Raw genomic sequence first — 24,406 nt, 5'->3', positions numbered from 1 at the left:
ATACTTCTGCTTAAAGCTATGTATGGATCCTGCCTCCACTACATCGCTTCCCAGACTATTCCACTTCCTGACTACTCTGTGGCTGAAGAAATACTTCCGAACATCCCTGTGATTCATCTGTGTCTTCAACTTCCAACTGTGTCCCCTTGTGTGTGTGTGTGTGTGTGTGTGTGTGTGTGTGTGTGTGTGTGTGTGTGTGTTAGTTACCATTTTGTCCTAGGCACATGTCGATTAGACACTAGGCCTGTTGTATATATGTGTGTGTGTGTGTGTGTGTGTGTGTGTGTGTGTGTGTGTGTGTGTGTGTGTGTGTGTGTGTGTGTGTGTGTGTGTGTGTGTGTGTGTGTGTGTGTGTGCCCAACCCTCAAGCAACTGCAAATCGTCTGAAAAGTGTTAATTCCCGTTGAAAGAGGACAAAACACCCACGTCCTATCAAACCCTGTATAATTTGGCTGTCTGCTGGGGCTCATGGAGCCCACCACTTCAGACGATGTATGTATGTGGCCCATGAAGTCACTGTGACGTAGAAGTCTGTTAAAGAGCAAACTTAAAATAACCAGCTCATTTCCTGGGACCCCTGGCAGGGTCTGTCCCCCTACAGAATTCCACATCCTTATGCCAAGCATGGAGACAGGGTAACTACTGAAACTTTTAGGTGTTTTGATGCAGTCAACCTACCTGAAGTCAACCTACTAGGCCTCAAGGTGGAAGGCTTGATTAACTAAGTTACTGGTGTTAGTTCTACGAGGTTCGTCATAAGCACCTCAACCGGCCGATCAGGCACTGACTTGACAAACTTGTCCGGTTCTCTCTCTCTTGTGTGTGTGTGTGTGTGTGTGTGTGTGTGTGTGTGTGTGTGTGTGTGTGTGTGTGTGTGTGTGTGTGTGTGTGTGTGTGTGTGAATGAGTTTGTACTCACCTAATTTTACTCACCTAATTGTGGTTGCAGGGGTCGATTCATAGCTACTGGTCCCGTGTGTGTGTGGGTGTGTGTACCTGAAGTTTACCTGGAGAGAGTTCCAGGGGTCAACGCCCCCGCGGCCCGGTCTGTGACCAGGCCTCCTGGTGGATCAGAGCCTGATCAACCAGGCTGTTGCTGCTGGCTGCACGCAAACCAACGTACGAGCCACAGCCCGGCTGATCAGGAACCGACTTTAGGTGCTTTTACCCATACATTTTCTACGGGGTTCTAGTCACGGGTGTGTGCGTGCGTGCTGAGATGGGGAAAAAGGATGTGGAATAGGGGAAGGGAGGAGGTGGGGGAAGAGGTATGGATCCTGGGGAAGGGGAAAGAGAGGTGGGGGAGGAGGAAGGGGGTGAAACAGGAAGTAGTGCAGCACTTGGGACCTCTCACGAAGTCTCTCACCTTTACCGAGATGGGAGGAGCACTGTCCTCTGGGAGGGGCGGGGGAGGGGTGTGTAGGGGTGAGGCGTGAGAGGGGGAGCGTTGATTGTAAGGGGCGGGGGTTGTAAGTTGAGGGGGGTTGTAGGTTTAGGTGGCTGTAGGTTGAGGTGGCTGTAGGTTGAGGACGCTGTAGGTTGAGGAGGCTGTAGGTTGAGGTGGCTGTAGGTTGAGGGGGCTGTAGGTTGAGGGGGGTTGTAAGTTGAGGTGGCTGTAGGTTGAGGGGGCTGTAGGTTGAGGGGGTTGTAGGTTGAGGTGGCTGTAGGTTGAGGTGGCTGTAGGTTGAGGAGGTTGTAGGTTGAGGTGGCTGTAGGTTGAGGGGGGGTTGTAGGTTGAGTTTGTTGTAGGTTGAGGGGGCTGTAGGTTGAGGGGATTGTAGATTGAGGTGGCTGTAGGGTGGGGGGTTGTAGGTTGAGGTGGCTGTAGGTTGAGGGGGTTGTAGATTGAGGTGGCTGTAGGTTGAGGGGGTTGTAGGTTGAGGTGGCTGTAGGTTGAGGTGACTGTAGGTTGAGGGGGTTGTAGGCTGAGGTGGCTGTAGGTTGAGGTGGCTGTAGGTTGAGGGGGGTGTAGGTTGAGGTGGCTGTAGGTTGAGGGGGGTTGTAAGTTGAGGTGGCTGTAGGTTGAGGGGGCTGTAGGTTGAGGGGGTTGTAGGTTGAAGTGGCTGTAGGTTGAGGGGGGTTATAGGTTGAGGGGGTTGTAGGTTAAGGTGGCTGTAGGTTGAGGGGGGTTGTAGATTGAGTTGGTTGTAGGTTGAGGGGGGTTGTAGGTTGAGGTGGCTGTAGGTTGAGGGGGTTGTAGGTTGAGGGGGTTGTAGGTTAAGGTGGCTGTAGGTTGAGGGGGGTTGTAGATTGAGTTGGTTGTAGGTTGAGGGGGGGTGTAGGTTGAGGTGGCTGTAGGTTGAGGGGGTTGTAGGTTGAGGTGACTGTAGGTTGAGGGGGTTGTAGGTTGAGGTGGCTGTAGGTTGAGGGGATTGTAGGTTGAAGAGGTTGTAGGCTGAGGTGGCTATAGGTTGAGGGAGGGGTTGTAGGTTGAGAGGGGGAGGGGATATAGGTTTTGGTAGAGACACAGATAAGCTACAATTATGTAAGTACGCAGTTGTAGCTACGAGGAGTAGAGCATTGTCCCATCTCTACTTTCCTTACATTTCCAGTGGCTTAAGCATTTCCTACATCTTATAATTCATTACCTAGATCTACTACTGTGTGTGTGTGTGTGTATGTGTGTGTGTGTGTGTGTGTGTGTGTGTGTGTGTGTGTGTGTGTGTGTGTGTGTGTGTGTGTGTGTGTGGTTGTTCCTACCTCCTTTGTCATCATCTTTGAGTTTGTGTTGGTGTATTATGCAGGCTGGAGAGGGTGTTCCCCTCACTGTCTTCTCCCTCTTTTTACCCCTTCCTTCCCTGTCCTCCTTTCCTCTTCCTTGTCTCTTCTCGCCTACTCCTGGCTTTTCCCCCTTTTTTTACCCTCGTTCCTTCCTCCTGACTGTGTCTGGCTGGTGTTCACGAAGAGAGGTTGCACTCACAATGAATGGCAGCATGTACTGGAACGCCAGCCATACAATTCATTCACACTGCCTCTCCCCATCACCCACACTACCTTGCCTGCCTCTCCCCATCACCCACACTACCTTGCCTGCCTCTCCCCATCACCCACACTACCTTGCCTGCCTCTCCCCATCACCCACACTACCTTGCCTGCCTCTCCCCATCACCCACACTACCTTGCCTGCCTCTCCCCATCACCCACACTACCTTGCCTGCCTCTCCCCATCACCCACACTACCTTGCCTGCCTCTCCCCATCACCCACACTACCTTGCCTGCCTCTCCCCATCACCCATACTATCTTCCCTCCCTCTCATAGTTCATATCAGTTTTCTCATCTGGCTTTGATATTTCCTACCACAGATTCAAGGTGTGTGTACACAGGAAATTTTAATCTATGTTGAATCTGGACAAATTTCTAGATACAACAGATTCAAATTTGTGTAAGTTGGTTGTCTCAGCCTCGTACAGAGAACAAGTTAGGTGTGAAGCCTCGTCCACGAGGCTTCACACTATCCCTTCACGCATAAGAGGGATTCAGAACAAACCCTCCGCTGTCTTCAAGAGGAAACTCGACAGATTTCTGAAAACAGTTCCTGGTCAGCCGGGCTGTAGTCTATGTGCTAAACTGCGAGCGGCTGGCACTTACAGTTTAGTGGATTAGGAAAGGTGGACCAGGAGGACTGGTCTGGAGCCAGGCCATGAGAAGGGGCGGTGACCCCCGGAAACGACTCCAGGTTACGAGGCAGTCCCAAGTAATTATGCAGTGATTTTTTTCTCAGTTTTTACTTCATTTTTGTTGACAACTGTGACTGAGATGCAGACTCTTGATGGTCATAAAATATTCCATTGTACGGGAGACAGAACATTGTACGGGAGACACACAACATTGTACGGGAGACACACAACATTGTACGGGAGACAGAACATTGTACGGGAGACACACAACATTGTACGGGAGACACACAACATTGTACGGGAGACAGAACATTGTACGGGAGACACACAACATTGTACGGGAGACACACAACATTGTACGGGAGACACACAACATTGTACGGGAGACACACAACATTGTACGGGAGACACACAACATTGTACGGGAGACACACAACATTGTACGGGAGACACACAACATTGTACGGGAGACACACAACATTGTACGGGAGACACACAACATTGTACGGGAGACACACAACATTGTACGGGAGACACACAACATTGTACGGGAGACACACAACATTGTACGGGAGACACACAACATTGTACGGGAGACACACAACATTGTACGGGAGACACAGAACATCCCTTCAAAGCTGATACCAATCACTGAAACCATATTAAGACTTACCTGGTATTACGAACATAGGTGTACAATGGGCTGCGCACCTTGTCGTAAAGAGACCAATAGTGGAGCAGTCAAAAGAAACAGAAATTAAATGACTTGTATCTCCTTCAACAAATAAGCAAGCTGGTATTTACAGTATGTACAATAATGTGAGAGTAAGTGTACAGCACAGTTAACCAAGGAGGCAAAAGAGCCAGATAATGTCCCGTGTACGACCAGCAGCCCCAGACAAGTCTGCCAACACTCGCATCACAAGTGAGCCACACTGATTCACAGCTCCGGCTGGCTTGTCTGTGACTGGCCGATGAACCGAGGTACTGATATAACGATGGGTACCCTATTGATCGTTAAGCCCTTAGCACCCGGTTCACTGGTCGGGAGGCAGCCTATATGGGAGTGTGACGTACGTCGAATAAAAATGTAAGATACTCGTAGTATGCCATACCTAGAGTATACCTGGAGGGTGTTCGGGGAGGTCAATGTCCCCACGGCCCGGTCCATGACCAGTCCTCATGGTGGATCAGGGTCTGATTAAGTAGGCTGTTACTGCTGGCCGCACGTAAACCGACGTAAGAACCACAGCCCGGCTGATCGAGAACTGACTTTCGGTATCTGTCCAGCTCTCTCTTGAAAACAGCCAGGTGTCTATTGGTATTACCCTTTACGTATGCTGGGAGACTGTTGAACAGGACAGCAGTCTGTCTGTTGTGGAAACTCTTGTTTCTGTTGATTAAATTTCCAACAGAGGTTTAGTTAGAGAGAGTCGACTCAGGGTTATCAAAGGTCCTTATTAATAATTGTGACCATTACGATGCCACGAGACATTTTCTGAGTTAAGTAACAATGGGAAAATGATCTTGAAAAGAAAGCTATTTAAGAACTGAGATAGACTCAAAAGTGCCAAGAGGCAAAGGTGAGAGTAATGACAAGTAAGAAGAATAAAGAGAGTCCATCATGGCTTAACTAATACAGTAGAGAGGACAAAAAGAAGAACAAGAGGACTTGAAAGAAATATAAAACAATTTTAAATGCAAACAAGGCAGGAAGGAGAGTTAGAAACTAACATGCAAGAAAAAGAAGAAGAAGAAGAAGAAGAAGAAGAAGAAGGAGAAGAAGAAGAAGAAGAAGAAGAAGAAGAAGAAGAAGAAGAAGAAGAAGAAGAAGAAGAAGAAGAAGAAGAAGAAAAAAAAGAAAGAGAGAAAGAGGAAAAGAAGAAAAAGAAGAAAAATAAGAAACGCTCATGGACGGTCTATGGACCAGTTGACAATCACGATGTTAAAAACTATCTAGACAGGGAACCGAGAAGTTACTAGTGTTTATAAACATAGAGTTGAAGTGACTGCAACTTCAAGTGTCTTATCTAATATAATAGTGAACTCTGGAGTTTGTTTTTTGGTATACAGAAAACTACGAATGACCGCCATCTTTTTTTTTTCATCATGGCGGAGACAGCTGATGTAACATCCACCAGGATGTTTAGTGGTGTTTACCAACAATGTTGAAATGTTTGGTGCTGTGTATCAACAAAAGTGAAATGCTGGATGTTGTTTACTAACAATGATGAGATGTTTAGTGTTGTCTAACAATATTTTCACCAATGTCAGTTCTAAGATGGACCCAAACATCGGCATAAGTTTCTTTCTATGTGCTAGATATTGTGTGTTTAATGTCCGGATGTTTGGTGTGGTTCACTAACATCTCTACCTATCATGCCAAATACTTCAATACGAATTATTGGTTTCCTAATTTCTGATGATCTATTTTCTTGGTTACATGAAACACAAACAATAAACACAGTAGACGATGTTACCCTTGTGTTCTCTTGTCAAAATATTGCTTGGTTAATGTTAACAACATTACCGATGACGGAGCACGCTTTTAAATTACGCAGCTATTGATATCTAAGTCATAACTGTACAAGCGAGCTGTTTGTGCCCCGCCACCAGTAATAAACCCGGCAAACAAGGCACTTGAGACGCACCATAATACTTGTGTCCGAGACAGTTCCGCAACTCAACCGTGAGATTGTGTGTTGGCGGCGGCGCAGGCTCGGGCAGACACACACGTACACATACGTACACAGACGCACACACACAGGAAGCAGAGAGAGAGGGAGGACCTATCAGCGATCAGTGAAGAGGCGGGGCCAGGAGCTGAGTATCGACCCCTGCAACCACAATTAGGTGAGTACACATACGCGGTAGGTAATGCTCTTGCCTGACACATTGAGTATCAGTGGTAGAAACACTGGGCATGTTTCCTTATACCTGCTGTCCCTGTTCATTTAGCAGTAAATACGTACCTGGGTGTTAGTCACCTTACACCTGCTCTTATTGTTCACCTAGCAATAAGTATCTGGGTGTTAGTCGATTGGTGTGGGTGGCATCCTGGGGGACAAGATTGAAGGACCCCAGTGGAAATAAGTCAGACAGTCCTCGATGATGCACTGACTTTCTTGGGTTACCCTGGGTGGCTAACCCTCCCGGGTTAAAATTTTGAACAAATCTTTTCTTATCACACACACACACTCACACACACACACACACACACACACACACACACACACACACACACACACACACACACACACACACACACACACACACACACACACACACACACAGGGCCAGGAGCTGTGATTCAACCCCTACAACCACAAATGAGCACAAACACACACACACAAGACCGTGTGGCCTAATGGATAAGGCGTCGGACTTCGGATCCGAAGACTGCAGGTTCGAGTCCTGTCACGGTCGAGTTGAATGTTTTCTCCCTGACGTTCTGCTTTTCCGGAGCCGAGAGGCCGCACTCTACTTAGGAGAGGTTAAGGGAAATCAACCTGATGACACTGGAGGACAGGAGAGATAGGGAGGAACGTGATAACGACAATATAATTCTGAGAGGAACTGACAAGGTGGATAGGGATAGGATGTTCCAGAGATGGGACACAGCAACAAGGGGTCACAGATGGAAGTTAAAAACTCAGATGAGTCACAGGGATGTTAGGAAGTATTTCTTCAGACGCAGAGTTATCAGGAAGTGGAACAATCTGGAGAGTGATGTAGTGGAGGCAGGATCCATACATAGCTTTAAGAAGAGATACGATAAAGCTCATGGCGCAGGGAGAGAGTGGACCTAGTAGCGACCAGAGAAGAGGCGGGGCCAGGAGCTGTGAATCGACTCCTTCAGCCACAAATAGGTGAATACACACACACACACACACTCACTTATAACTCCACTCCAAACATACCACAAGCGTAAAGATACAGTGAAGGAAAAAGGTGAACTGAGTTGCAGAGAGTTGCGAGAGGCAGGTCCCGGCTCACCATCACTGACGTACTCTACCAAAATATATCTAAATAACATGAGATGAGGAGAACAACATTATCTCAGAGTAAAGTTGGAGGTGTTACCACCACCAGGACCAGCGAGAGAGATAGATAGATAGATAGATAGATAGATAGAGAGAGAGAGAGAGAGAGAGAGAGAGAGAGAGAGAGAGAGAGAGAGAGAGAGAGAGAGAGAGAGAGAGAGAGAGAGAGAGAGAGAGAGAGAGAGATCTGAATGAGATGTTTCAAGCAAAGAAGGAGTCAATGAAAAAGAAAAAAAGAACTTGAACATGAAATAATGAAGCTTAGAGAACAAGTAGAAAAACCAAGAAATGTATTAGGTGGAGGTAATATAGAGGGAGGACAGAAGATGAAACAAGACAACACAGGAGGTGACCAGCAGACATGTGATAGCAAGGTGGGAAGAAAGTAGTAATAGTGAATGACCATGAGGAAGCTAAGGCAGATAGAGCAACCTTGAGATATAGGGACACGAGACAGAGCTGTTATGATGTTCGACCTAAACGAAGACAGAGAAACTGAGAGAAACGTATGAAGTAAGAAGGAAGAGCAGATTATAAACAAGGCAGAAGAATTTGGAGTAGCAAGAGAAACCTGTGAAATCTGTGCTCTTAAAGGTGGGAGTATGTGAAGAGGGAAGAACGAGGCCATTACGAACTGTGTGTATGAATTCAGGAACGAGAAGCCTAGTAATGAAAAGAAAATGAAATCTGAGGTGTTCTTGAAGTTCCAACACAGTTTACATCAAAAAATATTGAATGGAAAAGAAACCAAGGGCAGAGATGGGAAATAGGAAAGGAGGCGACAACATAGGAAGGGAACAGGAAGCAGAACACTTATTGAAGAAGGGGTGAAAAAAAAGGAGGAAGGGAAGTACTCAGCTCTTCACAGAGACTCCCAACGCAGTACCCGAGAAATTAAGTATGTAAACAGCATGTTCAGAAGATAGCAAGAGAGAAGAATCAGAGTGTGATACACAAATGTAGATAGGGTAACCAACAAGTGTGAAGACATGAAAGAAAGATGTGGGGAAGAAAACTCTGATAAAGTAGCTATAATAGAGACAAAACTTTCTGGGATGATTATAAATGCGGTATTCCCAGAGGGCTACCAAACAGTAAGAAGTGAAAGGGCAAGCAGAGAAGGGATAGTATTCATGATCAGCAATCACAATAAACTTGGACACAGGAGAGATGAGGGACTATATAACAGGTACTGCAATATCCAGAGACAAAAATAATAGTGGCAGTGATGTATAATCGTTCAACAAACATTAGCAGACTTAAATAACAGAGCTATGATTTACATACTGAATTCAGTGGCTGAGAGGACAGAAAGAAATAAGGTAAACTTGTGGTACTAGGAAACAACAAGGAGAGGGGGCAGGATCACCCACAACACAGAGAGGGGGCAGGATCACCCACAACACAGAGAGGGGGCAGGATCACCCACAACACAGAGAGGGGGCAGGATCACCCACAACACAGAGAGGGGGGCAGGATCACCAACAACACAGAGAGGGGGCAGGATCACCCACAACACAGAGAGGGGGGGATCACCCACAACACAGGGGGGGATCACCCACAACACAGAGAGGGGGCAGGATCACCCGCAACACAGAGAGGGGGCAGGATCACCCACAACACAGAGAGGGGGCAGGATCACCCACAACACAGAGAGGGGGCAGGATCACCCACAACAAAGAGAGGGGGCAGGATCACCCACAACACAGAGAGGGGGCAGGATCACCCACAACACAAAAAAGGGGCAGGATCACCCACAACACAGAGAGGGGGCAGGATCACCCACAACACAGAGAGGGGGCAGGATCACCCACAACACAGAGAGGGGGCAGGTTCACCCACAACACAGGGAGGGGGCAGGATCACCCACAACACAGACAGGGGGCAGGATCACCCACAACACAGAGAGGGGGCAGGATCACCCACAACACAGGGAGGGGGCAGGATCACCCACAACACAGAGAGGGGGCAGGATCACCCGCAACACAGGGAGGGGGCAGGATCACCCACAACACAGAGAGGGGGCAGGATCACCCACAACACAGAGAGGGGGCAGGATCACCCACAACACAGGGAGGGGGCAGGATCACCCACAACACAGAGAGGGGGCAGGATCACCCACAACACAGGGAGGGGGCAGGATCACCCACAACACAGAGAGGGGGCAGGATCACCCACAACACAGAGAGGGGGCAGGATCACCCACAACACAGGGAGGGGGCAGGATCACCCACAACACAGAGAGGGGGCAGGATCACCCACAACACAGAGAGGGGGCAGGATCACCCACAACACAGGGAGGGGGCAGGATCACCCACAACACAGGGAGGAGGCAGGATCACTCACAACACAGGGAGGGGGCAGGATCACCCACAACACAGGGAGGGGGCAGGATCACCCACAACACAGAGAGGGGGCAGGATCACCCACAACACAGAGAGGGGGCAGGATCACCCACAACACAGAGAGGGGGCAGGATCACCCACAACACAGAGAGGGGGCAGGATCACCCACAACACAGAGAGGGGGCAGGATCACCCACAACACAGAGAGGGGGCAGGATCACCCACAACACAGAGAGGGGGCAGGATCACCCACAACACAGAGAGGGGGCAGGATCACCCACAACACAGAGAGGGGGCAGGATCACCCACAACACAGAGAGGGGGCAGGATCACCCACAACACAGAGAGGGGGCAGGATCACCCACAACACAGAGAGGGGGCAGGATCACCCACAACACATATAGGGGGCAGGATCACCCACAACACAGAGAGGGGGCAGGATCACCCACAACACAGAGAGGGGGCAGGATCACCCACAACACAGAGAGGGGGCAGGATCACCCACAACACAGAGAGGGGGGCAGGATCACCCACAACACAGAGAGGGGGCAGGATCACCCACAACACAGAGAGGGGGCAGGATCACCCACAACACATATAGGGGGCAGGATCACCCTCAGCATACAGAGGGGGTCAGCATCACCCTCAACACAGAGAGATGGGCAGGATCACCCACAACACAGGGAGGGGCAGGATCACCCACAACACAGGGAGGGGCAGGATCATCCACAACAGTGGGGGGCAGGATCATTCACAACAGTGGGGGGCAGGATCAATCACAAACAGATAGCTGTGCAATAAAGTACATGCACCTATTCTCAGTCAACAAAAAATCATCCCATGGTGATGATACTTGTGGAATGAGGTGAGCGAAACTACCCACGTCTTGCAGGGACCTTCTTGCTGCGCATCTTTCGGACCCACTGGGCCAGTTAGGAAAGAAGAAACAGTACGCTTTGGTGATCATCTACAGCGCACTGTTGCAAGTGAGAAAGGAAGAGATAGAGAGAAGGTTTAAATATAAATAAAAATGGGGAGAGGCAATTAAATCTGCAGCTTCAGTACTGTGTATGATTATGGAAGGAAGTAACTGGAACATGACTGTCATGATGTAAAGGTTCAATAAGCAATGATGTTGGTAGTGGCAAAGTTGTAGTAAATTGTGATAGTCGTTAATAACTGGAAAACTGCTGGTTCACCAGATTACCTTCCAGTTCTCTAAGACTGGATCACTGACGGTCTAACAAGCTGCCTTCCAGTTCTCTAAGACTGGATCACTGACGGTCTAACAAGCTGCCTTCCAGTTCTCTAAGACGGGACCACTGACGGTTCAACAGGCTGCCTTCCAGTTCTCTAAGACGGGACCACTGACGGTTCAACAGGCTGCCTTCCAGTTCTCTAAGACTGGATCACTGACGGTCTAACAAGCTGCCTTCCAGTTCTCTAAGACGGGACCACTGACGGTTCAACAGGCTGCCTTCCAGTTCTCTAAGACGGGACCACTGACGGTTCAACAGGCTGCCTTCCAGTTCTCTAAGACTGGACCACTGACGGTTCAACAGGCTGCCTTCCAGTTCTCTAAGACGGGACCACTGACGGTTCAACAGGCTGCCTTCCAGTTCTCTAAGACGGGACCACTGACGGTCCAACAGGCTGCCTTCCAGTTCTCTAAGACGGGACCACTGACGGTCCAACAGGCTGCCTTCCAGTTCTCTAAGACTGGACCACTGACGGTCCAACAGGCTGCCTTCCAGTTCTCTAAGACTGGACCACTGACGGTCCAACAGGCTGCCTTCCAGTTCTCTAAGACTGGACCACTGACGGTCCAACAAGCTGCCTTCCAGTTCTCTAAGACTGGACCACTGACGGTCCAACAAGCTGCCTTCCAGTTCTCTAAGACTGGACCACTGACGGTCCAACAAGCTGCCTTCCAGTTCTCTAAGACTGGACCACTGACGGTCCAACAAGCTGCCTTCCAGTTCTCTAAGACTGGACCACTGACGGTCCAACAGGCTGCCTTCCAGTTCTCTAAGACGGGACCACTGACGGTTCAACAGGCTACCTTCCAGTTCTCTAAGACGGGACCACTGACGGTTCAACAGGCTGCCTTCCAGTTCTCTAAGACGGGACCACTGACGGTTCAACAGGCTGCCTTCCAGTTCTCTAAGACGGGACCACTGACGGTTCAACAGGCTGCCTTCCAGTTCTCTAAGACTGGACCACTGACGGTCCAACAGGCTGCCTTCCAGTTCTCTAAGACGGGACCACTGACGGTCCAACAGGCTGCCTTCCAGTTCTCTAAGACGGGACCACTGACGGTTCAACAGGCTGCCTTCCAGTTCTCTAAGACGGGACCACTGACGGTTCAACAGGCTGCCTTCCAGTTCTCTAAGACTGGACCACTGACGGTCCAACAGGCTGCCTTCCAGCAACACTTCAGACGTTGTTAACGACGAAATAACGAACATAAGAACATAATGTGGATATAACACATGAACATGCGAAGAAAAAGAAGAAATGAAGTTGAATGCTTGAGAGAGAGAGAGAGAGAGAGAGAGAGAGAGAGAGAGAGAGAGAGAGAGAGAGAGAGAGAGAGAGAGAGAGAGAGAGAGAGAGAGAGAGAGAGAGAGAGAGAGAGAGAGAGAGAGAGAGAGAGAGAGAGAGAGAGAGGGGGGGAGACTGGACACACACACAACACAGGTCACAAAGGTGACACAAATGAAGGCAGACTGTAGCCTCTGGGGAGAGGTAATGGCTGGCAGTGTATCATTCCTGGCCAGTTTATGTCTGTCACGATGATGACAAAATGCACTGAATTTCTGGCGTTTTTCTTCTTTCAGTCTCATGGGCCCCACCCCCCACTGACAGCTGACACTCCTACCCCCCACTGACAGCTGACACTCCTACCCCCCACTGACAGCTGACACTCCTACCCCCCACTGACAGCTGACACTCCTACCCCCCACTGACAGCTGACACTCCTACCCCCCACTGACAGCTGACACTCCTACCCCCCACTGACAGCTGACACTCCTACCCCCCACTGACAGCTGACACTCCTACCCCCCACTGACAGCTGACACTCCTACCCCCCCACTGACAGCTGACACTCCTACCCCCCACTGACAGCTGACACTCCTACCCCCCACTGACAGCTGACACTCCTACCCCCCACTGACAGCTGACACTCCTACCCCCCACTGACAGCTGACACTCCTACCCCCCCACTGACAGCTGACACTCCTACCCCCCACTGACAGCTGACACTCCTACCCCCCACTGACAGCTGACACTCCTACCCCCCCACTGACAGCTGACACTCCTACCCCCCACTGACAGCTGACACTCCTACCCCCCCACTGACAGCTGACACTCCTACCCCCCACTGACAGCTGACACTCCTACCCCCCCACTGACAGCTGACACTCCTACCCCCCACTGACAGCTGACACTCCTACCCCCCACTGACAGATGACACTCCTACCCCCCACTGACAGCTGACACTCCTACCCCCCACTGACAGCTGACACTCCTACCCCCCACTGACAGCTGACACTCCTACCCCCCCCTGACAGCTGACACTCCTACCCCCCCACTGACAGCTGACACTCCTACCCCCCACTGACAGCTGACACTCCTACCCCCCACTGACAGCTGACACTCCTACCCCCCACTGACAGCTGACACTCCTACCCCCCACTGACAGCTGACACTCCTACCCCCCACTGACAGCTGACACTCCTACCCCCCACTGACAGCTGACACTCCTACCCCCCACTGACAGCTGACACTCCTACCCCCCCACTGACAGCTGACACTCCTACCCCCCACTGACAGCTGACACTCCTACCCCCCACTGACAGCTGACACTCCTACCCCCCACTGACAGCTGACACTCCTACCCCCCACTGACAGCTGACACTCCTACCCCCCCACTGACAGCTGACACTCCTACCCCCACTGACAGCTGACACTCCTACCCCCCACTGACAGCTGACACTCCTACCCCCACTGACAGCTGACACTCCTACCCCCCCACTGACAGCTGACACTCCTACCCCCCACTGACAGCTGACACTCCTACCCCCCACTGACCGCTGACACTCCTACCCCCACTGACAGCTGACACTCCTACCCCCCACTGACAGCTGACACTCCTACCCCCCACTGACAGCTGACACTCCTACCCCCCACTGACAGCTGACACTCCTACCCCCCCCCACTGACAGCTGACACTCCTACCCCCCACTGACAGCTGACACTCCTACCCCCCACTGACAGCTGACACTCCTACACCCACTGACAGCTGACACTCCTACCCCCCCACTGACAGCTGACACTCCTACCCCCCACTGACAGCTGACACTCCTACCCCCCACTGACAGCTAACACTCCTACCCCCCACTGACAGCTGACACTCCTACCCCCCACTGACAGCTGACACTCCTACCCCCCCACTGACAGCTGACACTCCTACCCCCACTGACAGCTGACACTCCTACCCCCCACTGACAGCTGACACTCCTACCCCCCACTGACAGCTGACACTCCTACCCCCCCACTGACAGCTGACACTCCTACCCCCCACTGACAGCTGACACTCCTACCCCCCCACTGACAGCTGACACTCCTACCACCCACTGACAGCTGACACTCCTACCCCCCACTGACAGCTAACACTCCTACCCCCCCACTGACAGCTGACACTCCTACCCCCACTGACAGCTGACACTCCTGCCCCCCACTGACAGCTGACACTCCTGCCCCCACTGACAGCTAACACTCCTACCCCCTACTGACAGCTGACACTCCTGCCCCCACTGACAGCTGACACTCCTGCCCCCCACTGACAGCTGACACTCCTACCCCCACTGACAGCTGACACTCCTACCCCCCACTGACAGCTAACACTCCTACCCCCACTGACAGCTGACACTCCTACCCCCCACTGACAGCTAACACTCATACCCCCACTGACAGCTGACACTCCTGCCCCCCCACTGACTGCTGACACTCCTGCCCCCACTGACAGCTGACACTCCTGCCCCCACTGACAGCTAACACTCCTGCCCCCACTGACAGCTAACACTCCTGCCCCCACTGACAGCTGACACTCCTGCCCCCCACTGACAGCTGACACTCCTGCCCCCACTGACAGCTAACACTCCTACCCCCCACTGACAGCTAACACTCCTGCCCCCACTGACAGCTGACACTCCTGTCCCCACTGACAGCTAACACTCCTGCCCCCCACTGAGAGCTAACACTCCTGCCCCCACTGAGAGCTAACACTCCTGCCCCCACTGACAGCTGACACTCCTGCCCCCACTGACAGCTAACACTCCTGTCCCCCACTGACAGCTTACACTCCTGCCCCCCACTGACAGCTAACACGCCTGCCCCCACTGACAGCTAACACTCCTGCCCCCACTGACAGCTAACACTCTTACCCCCACTGACAGCTAACACTCCTGCCCCCCACTGACAGCTGAAACTCCTGCCCCCACTGACAGCTGACATTCCTACCCCACACTGACAGCTGACATTCCTGCCCACACTGACAGCTGACAATCCTGCCCAATACTGACAGCTGACACTCGTGCCCCCACTGACAGCTGTCACTCCTGCCCCCCACTGACAGCTAACACTCCTGCCCCCACTGACAGCTAACACTCCTGCCCCACACTGACAGCTGACACTCCTGCCCAACACTGACAGCTGACACTCCTGCCCACACTTGTCATGGGGGGGGGGTAAAGGAACGTAAAGGATAATTGGAGAATATGTGAGTAAAGGGGAGTAATCGGGAGGGAGTAGGTAGGAGGGAGACGTAAGTGAGCAGGAAGGAGGCAGGTAAGTAGGTATGACAGGTCAGTGGTGACCACCACGACACTCAGGTAGGTAGGTATGACAGGTCAGTGGTGACCACCACGACACTCAGGTAGGTAGGTATGACAGGTCAGTGGTGACCACCATGACACTCAGGTAGGTAGGTATGACAGGTCAGTGGTGACCACCACGACACTCAGGTAGGTAGGTATGACAGGTCAGTGGTGACCACCACGACACTCAGGCAGGTAGGTATGACAGGTCAGTGGTGACCACCACGACACTCAGGTAGGTAGGTATGACAGGTCAGTGGTGACCACCATGACACTCAGGTAGGTAGGTATGACAGGTCAGTGGTGACCACCACGACACTCAGGTAGGTAGGTATGACAGGTCAGTGGTGACCACCACGACACTCATGTAGGTAGGTATGACAGGTCAGTGGTGACCACCACGACACTCAGGCAGGTAGGTATGACAGGTCAGTGGTGACCACCACGACACTCAGGTAGGTAGGTATGACAGGTCAGTGGTGACCACCATGACACTCAGGTAGGTAGGTATGACAGGTCAGTGGTGACCACCACGACACTCAGGTAGGTAGGTATGACAGGTCAGTGGTGACCACCACGACACTCATGTAGGTAGGTATGACAGGTCAGTGGTGACCACCACGACACTCAGGTAGGTAGGTATGACAGGTCAGTGGTGACCACCACGACACTCAGGTAGGTAGGTATGACAGGTCAGTGGTGACCACCACGACACTCAGGCAGGTAGGTATGACAGGTCAGTGGTGACCACCACGACACTCAGGCAGGTAGGTATGACAGGTCAGTGGTGACCACCACGACACTCAGGTAGGTAGGTATGACAGGTCAGTGGTGACCACCACGACACTCTCATTAACTCTACACTACTCACTACCATATAACTCGCCCACTCTTTACTCACATATAAACATAATAAAATATGAGAAATAGAAATACAATAACGGGGACAGTGAATATTACTATTCTACTCAAACACAGTTTATTGTTAAGTCTTTGTACAATAATATATTTGGGAACCGGAGTACATTATTGTGTTTAGATAAATGGGATGGTATGTATAAGCAGTGAGACAGGGAATACAATCAACTTGACCAAAATGAATGTAACTTACAATATAGTTCAGAGGACAGTTCATCACAGGAACTCAGCCACAGGTCCCAAGACCTACACAGCACGAGTACTGCTCCAAGCCAGTACTCTGCCCAATGTCTCCAACAGTCTCCTCCAGAGACTTCAGCAGCCTTCTCCCGAGCCCTGCACCCCAGCAGCAGCTCCGCTCGAATCTCCTGCTCAGAGCTCTGCACACAGCAGCAGCTCTGCTCGAAGTCTCTTTCCTCAGTTGTTCCTTGGGCTTATATTGTCCCGAGAGCACCCCCACAATGGGGTGTGCATCACGTGTTTTAACCTGACACCGAGGTTTGACGCCATCCAGAACAAAAGACCTCAGACTTAAGCCAAAAAGACGTGGCTGACACACCTTTGCCAAGGCAAGGTGTGACCAATAATTAGTTAAATTAGGTCTCTCTTAGCGACCTATCAAGCCCCATTGAACTACATCACACATTGACAGCTGACACTCCTGCCCCCACACTGACAGCTGACACTCCTGCCCCCACTGACAGCTGACACTCCTGCCCAACATTGACAGCTGACACTCCTGTCCCATGCTGACAGCTGACACTCTTGCCCCCACTGACAGCTGACACTCCTGCCCCCACTGACAGCTGACACTCATGTCCCCCATTGATAGCTGACACTCCTGCCCCCACTAACAGCTAAAACTCCTGCCCCCACTGACAGCTGACACTCCTGTCCCACGCTGACAGCTGACACTTCTGTCTCATGCTGACAGCTGACACTCCTGTCCCACGCTGACAGCTGACACTTCTGTGCCATGCTGACAGCTGACACTCCTGTCCCATGCTGACAGCTGACACTCCTTTACTATGCTGACAGCTGACACTCCTGTCCCATGCTGACAGCTGACACTCCTGTCCCATGCTGACAGCTGACACTCCTGTCCCATGCTGACAGCTGACACTTCTGTGCCATGCTGACAGCTGACACTCCTGTCCCATGCTGATAGCTGACACTCCTTTACTATGCTGACAGCTGACACTCCTGTCCCATGCTGACAGCTGACACTCCTGTCCCACGCTGACAGCTGACACTTCTGTGCCATGCTGACAGCTGACACTCCTGTCCCATGCTGACAGCTGACACTCCTGTCCCATGCTGACAGCTGACACTCCTGTCCCATTCTGACAGCTGACATTCCTCTCTGAAAGCATTTCTTTCCGCAATTTTTAAGCGATAAAAAAATAATGAGCCAATCTCTCCGAAGGTTAAGAAATATTCTGGACTCCTTACCTGCGGTGATGTTGTGGACTCCTTACCTGCGGCGATGTTGTGGACTCCTTACCTGCGGTGATGTTGTGGACTCCTTACCTGCGGTGATGTTGTGGACTCCTTACCCGCGGCGATGTTGTGGACTCCTTACCTGCGGTGATGTTGTGGACTCCTTACCTGCGGTGATGTTCTGGACTTCTTACCTGCGGTGATGTTCTGGACTTCTTACCTGCGGTGATGTTGTGGACTCCTTACCTGCGGTGATGTTCTGGACTTCTTACCTGCGGTGATGTTCTGGACTTCTTACCTGCGGTGATGTTGTGGACTCCTTACCTGCGGTGATGTTCTGGACTTCTTACCTGCGGTGATGTTCTGGACTTCTTACCTGCGGTGATGTTGTGGACTTGTCACCCACGGTGTTGTGTTGCACTTGTCACCCACGGTGTTGTGTTGCACTTGTCACCCACGGTGTTGTGTTGCACTTGTCACCCACAGTGTTGTGTTGCACTTGTCACCCACGGTGTTGTGTTGCACTTGTCACCCACAGTGTTGTGTTGCACTTGTCACCCACGGTGTTGTGTTGCACTTGTCACCCACGGTGTTGTGTTGCACTTGTCACCCACAGTGTTGTGTTGCACTTGTCACCCACGGTGTTGTGTTGCACTTGTCACCCACAGTGTTGTGTTGCACTTGTCACCCACGGTGTTGTGTTGCACTTGTCACCCACGGTGTTGTGTTGCACTTGTCACCCACGGTGTTGTGTTGCACTTGTCACCCACGGTGTTGTGTTGCACTTGTCACCCACAGTGTTGTGTTGCACTTGTCACCCACGGTGTTGTGTTGCACTTGTCACCCACGGTGTTGTGTTGCACTTGTCACCCACAGTGTTGTGTTGCACTTGTCACCCACGGTGTTGTGTTGCACTTGTCACCCACGGTGTTGTGTTGCACTTGTCACCCACAGTGTTGTGTTGCACTTGTCACCCACGGTGTTGTGTTGCACTTGTCACCCACAGTGTTGTGTTGCACTTGTCACCCACGGTGTTGTGTTGCACTTGTCACCCACGGTGTTGTGTTGCACTTGTCACCCACGGTGTTGTGTTGCACTTGTCACCCACGGTGTTGTGTTGCACTTGTCACCCACAGTGTTGTGTTGCACTTGTCACCCACAGTGTTGTGTTGCACTTGTCACCCACGGTGTTGTGTTGCACTTGTCACCCACGGTGTTGTGTTGCACTTGTCACCCACAGTGTTGTGTTGCACTTGTCACCCACAGTGTTGTGTTGCACTTGTCACCCACAGTGTTGTGTTGCACTTGTCACCCACGGTGTTGTGTTGCACTTGTCACCCACGGTGTTGTGTTGCACTTGTCACCCACGGTGTTGTGTTGCACTTGTCACCCACGGTGTTGTGTTGCACTTGTCACCCACAGTGTTGTGTTGCACTTGTCACCCACGGTGTTGTGTTGCACTTGTCACCCACGGTGTTGTGTTGCACTTGTCACCCACGGTGTTGTGTTGCACTTGTCACCCACGGTGTTGTGTTGCACTTGTCACCCACGGTGTTGTGTTGCACTTGTCACCCACGGTGTTGTGTTTCACTTGTCACCCACGGTGTTGTGTTGCACTTGTCACCCACAGTGTTGTGTTGCACTTGTCACCCACAGTGTTGTGTTGCACTTGTCACCCACGGTGTTGTGTTGCACTTGTCACCCACGGTGTTGTGTTGCACTTGTCACCCACGGTGTTGTGTTGCACTTGTCACCCACAGTGTTGTGTTGCACTTGTCACCCACAGTGTTGTGTTGCACTTGTCACCCACGGTGTTGTGTTGCACTTGTCACCCACGGTGTTGTGTTGCACTTGTCACCCACGGTGTTGTGTTGCACTTGTCACCCACAGTGTTGTGTTGCACTTGTCACCCACGGTGTTGTGTTGCACTTGTCACCCACGGTGTTGTGTTGCACTTGTCACCCACGGTGTTGTGTTGCACTTGTCACCCACGGTGTTGTGTTGCACTTGTCACCCACGGTGTTGTGTTGCACTTGTCACCCACAGTGTTGTGTTGCACTTGTCACCCACAGTGTTGTGTTGCACTTGTCACCCACGGTGTTGTGTTGCACTTGTCACCCACGGTGTTGTGTTGCACTTGTCACCCACGGTGTTGTGTTGCACTTGTCACCCACAGTGTTGTGTTGCACTTGTCACCCACGGTGTTGTGTTGCACTTGTCACCCACGGTGTTGTGTTGCACTTGTCACCCACGGTGTTGTGTTGCACTTGTCACCCACGGTGTTGTGTTGCACTTGTCACCCACGGTGTTGTGTTGCACTTGTCACCCACGGTGTTGTGTTGCACTTGTCACCCACGGTGTTGTGTTGCACTTGTCACCCACGGTGTTGTGTTGCACTTGTCACCCACAGTGTTGTGTTGCACTTGTCACCCACAGTGTTGTGTTGCACTTGTCACCCACGGTGTTGTGTTGCACTTGTCACCCACAGTGTTGTGTTGCACTTGTCACCCACAGTGTTGTGTTGCACTTGTCACCCACGGTGTTGTGTTGCACTTGTCACCCACAGCGCTGTGTTGCACTTGTCACCCACGGTGTTGTGTTGCACTTCTCACCCACGGTGTTGTGTTGCACTTGTCACCCACGGTGTTGTGTTGCACTTCTCACCCACGGTGTTGTGTTGCACTTCTCACCCACGGTGTTGTGTTGCACTTGTCACCCACGGTGTTGTGTTGCACTTGTCACCCACAGTGTTGTGTTGCACTTGTCACCCACAGTGTTGTGTTGCACTTGTCACCCACGGTGTTGTGTTGCACTTGTCACCCACAGTGTTGTGTTGCACTTGTCACCCACAGCGCTGTGTTGCACTTGTCACCCACGGTGTTGTGTTGCACTTGTCACCCACGGTGTTGTGTTGCACTTGTCACCCACGGTGTTGTGTTGCACTTGTCACCCTCGGTGTTGTGTTGCACTTGTCACCCACGGTGTTGTGTTGCACTTGTCACCCTCGGTGTTGTGTTGCACTTGTCACCCACGGTGTTGTGTTGCACTTGTCACCCACGGTGTTGTGTTGCACTTGTCACCCACAGTGTTGTGTTGCACTTGTCACCCACAGTGTGGTGTTGCACTTGTCACCCACAGTGTTGTGTTGCACTTGTCACCCACGGTGTTGTGTTGCACTTGTCACCCACAGTGTTGTGTTGCACTTGTCACCCACAGTGTTGTGTTGCACTTGTCACCCACGGTGTTGTGTTGCACTTGTCACCCACAGTGTTGTGTTGCACTTGTCACCCACAGTGTGGTGTTGCACTTGTCACCCACAGTGTGGTGTTGCACTTGTCACCCACAGTGTTGTGTTGCACTTGTCACCCACAGTGTTGTGTTGCACTTGTCACCCACGGTGTTGTGTTGCACTTGTCACCCACGGTGTTGTGTTGCACTTGTCACCCACAGTGTTGTTCTTCACTTGTCACCCACAGTGTTGTTCTTCACTTGTCACCCACAGTGTTGTTCTTCGCTTGTCACCCACAGTGTCGTTCTTCACTTGTCACCCACAACAGTTGTCTAACACAGGATGTGACTGGCTTAACTCTGTTCACTGTTACTCTTGGGGTTCTATCTGTCAGGAGGTTAACATCCATCTTCTCACCTTTCCTGTTATTTCTTGTAGACGCATGTGTGCCCAGTTATGCAACGTCAGTGTTCACTACACCTGCAATATGCTGGTGTAGTGTATCCACGACCGTGTAGCAGTAATAATGGAGCATTTAAAAGGCGACCTAATCTGACCCGATACTATCCTGGCTTGTGCAGTTGCTGCGATTCCATGTGGTTTATCAATTTTGTTTCTTTAGATCCTTTTAAAGGTTTTAATAATATGGGACAACAGTCATACTGGTGTATAAATTTTTGACATTACTTCCAACTTTTGCGGAGTGGGGTTATAGTGTTGGTTTTAATGACTGGGATGACTCCATTTCCCAGGCTCCGTCTACGGAGTATTCAAGACACGAGATAGTGATTTCTTGGAAATCTTGATAAATATGTTGTTTCGTGAGTCTGGGCCTGAACAGAGTGCATGGGCGTGCCTCTTATTGCTTCCTCGAAGTGAAGTGGGTTAGGGTTATATCAGAAACTTCAGGGATGTTCGTTGCAATTTTCATCTCGTTCATAAAAGTTCATTTGGGTCATCAGTACTTTGGCTGATTAATGGTTCAATTATCACTGAGTCGAATAGTTAGTTAAGTATTTAATTAATTTCTTTGTTGTCGTCAGTGTGTATCCCAACTGCGTTAATTAGAGGTCCTAAACCAGACGTTGTTTTGCTCTTGCATTTTACATATGGAAAAAAATTATTTTGGATTTCTTTCAATTTCACTTATAGCATTTGGTTCCTTCTGTCTCTCATGGACTCTGTAAGATGCATTCAGTTTGAGCTCAACGTTGTAAATTTTTCGAAGCAATGTTTCTTTTCATTGTACAGAAAGTTGGGCGCTTTAAAGAGGGTGCACCTCTCAGTATCCAAGTAGCACCTCCTCCTCCTCCTTCATCCTCAAGTGCTACTGAAGTCTTCCTCTTAAAGTACTCATTTAAATCCTCGTTAATCGTGTTATCTTCCAGCATACTTCAGAAAGATTAATTTGATCCCAACTTGGCCCGTAATACAAGTTTAGTTATGATAATTTAGGTTAAGTTAGGATAATTTAGGTTAAGTTGGGATAACTCAAATTAAATTGGGTTCAGTTAGGGTAATTAAAATTAAGTTAGGGCAATTCAGAATAATTAAAGTTAATTTAAATTATGTTAGGCTGGATTAGGCTACATTAGCATATAAAAATAAACATGTAACAATAAATACGGAAATAAATATAACTCTTATTATGTCTGATACTGAACGTGTAATACTGAACGTGTAGTACTGAACGTGTAGTACTGAACGTTGAACTATGAACGTTCATCACTAGCGGAGCTACAGCGGATTGTGACTTTTGGCAACGAGACATCATTGAAGAAATTTTCTAACGCGTGCGGCTTTCTGAACAACGAAAACGTTGTTTAGAAAAAAACAACTGGAGGAGGTAGAGTCGAGAATTAACGTATCGAAGAAAATCCAGGAGAGACGGAGCCAACGCAACGCCGGTAGTGAAACTATAAGAATTCCAAAATACTGTTTCCCATGTGCAAAATCCGAAACATTTGGTATTGGGCCTCTAATTAAAAGGAATTGGATTCTACACTGACAACAACAGAGCCTCTAATTAAAAGGAATTGGATTCTACACTGACAACAACAGAGCCTCTAATTAAAAAGAATTGAATCTTACACTGACAACAACAGAGCCTATAATTAAAAGGAATTGGATCTTACACTGACAACAACAGAGCCTCTAAATAAAAGGAATTGGATCCCACATCGAGAACAATAGAGAAATAAGTGAAAAAACTTGAGTCAGCGACTCAGTGTTCACTGAGTAATTCATCAACCAGAGGATTTACGACTCAAACTTCTTACAAAGCAGAAAAAAAAAGTCGTAATATCGTGGCTGGAACAATATACAAACAACCCGGAATTAGAAGAAAGAAACATATGACGACGTTTCGGTCCGACTCGGACCATTAAGTACTCAAAATGTTGAAGATTGAGACACTGGCCTCGTTGGGTAATAATATTCATCAAGAACAGAAGGAAGCAATCATCTGGTGGCTCAAATGTTGGCAATGAGGAGCCACGACGCCGGAGTCTTCCACTCACTGAAACCACTCATATTGTCCCACTCCACTAAGGTAATGGTGAAAAAAGAAAACTGATGTTCTCTGAGACCACTGATGTTCTCTAAGAACACCGATATTCTCTAAGAACACCGATATTCTCTATGAACACCGATGTTCTCTAACAATATTGATGTTCTCTAAGAATGTTGATGTTGTTCTCTAAGAACATATGAACATATATGTTGGTCTCTAAGAACACTGATGTTCTCTAAGAACACTGATGTTATTCTCTAAGAAAGAGGAGTTGAAACACGGTGATGAGGACGAAGAGGCAAGAGGGAGAGAAGTGATAAGGAAGAGAAGGGGATGGATGAATGGATGGAGGAATGAATAGAGAGGGTGGGGAGGAAGGGGAAGGGAGGGGGAGGATAGTTGAAGGGGGAGGGGGCAGC

The 24,406-nt window shown here is 50.2% G+C and overlaps 1 non-coding gene across 1 annotated transcript; it reads left to right on the top strand.

Moving 5' to 3' along the window:
* Positions 1-6,971: 6,971 nt before the first annotated feature.
* On the top strand, positions 6,972-7,044 carry TRNAR-UCG (transfer RNA arginine (anticodon UCG)). The gene has a single exon. It is a non-coding gene; the product is annotated as a tRNA-Arg (tRNA).
* The last annotated feature ends 17,362 nt before the right edge of the window (positions 7,045-24,406 follow it).

This window comes from Cherax quadricarinatus, chromosome 47 (genome assembly GCF_038502225.1).
Source record: "Cherax quadricarinatus isolate ZL_2023a chromosome 47, ASM3850222v1, whole genome shotgun sequence".
NCBI classification, from domain to species: Eukaryota; Metazoa; Arthropoda; class Malacostraca; order Decapoda; family Parastacidae; genus Cherax; species Cherax quadricarinatus.
The sequence above is the reverse complement of the archived record's forward strand: the minus strand, read 5'-3'. Positions and strand labels throughout refer to the sequence as shown.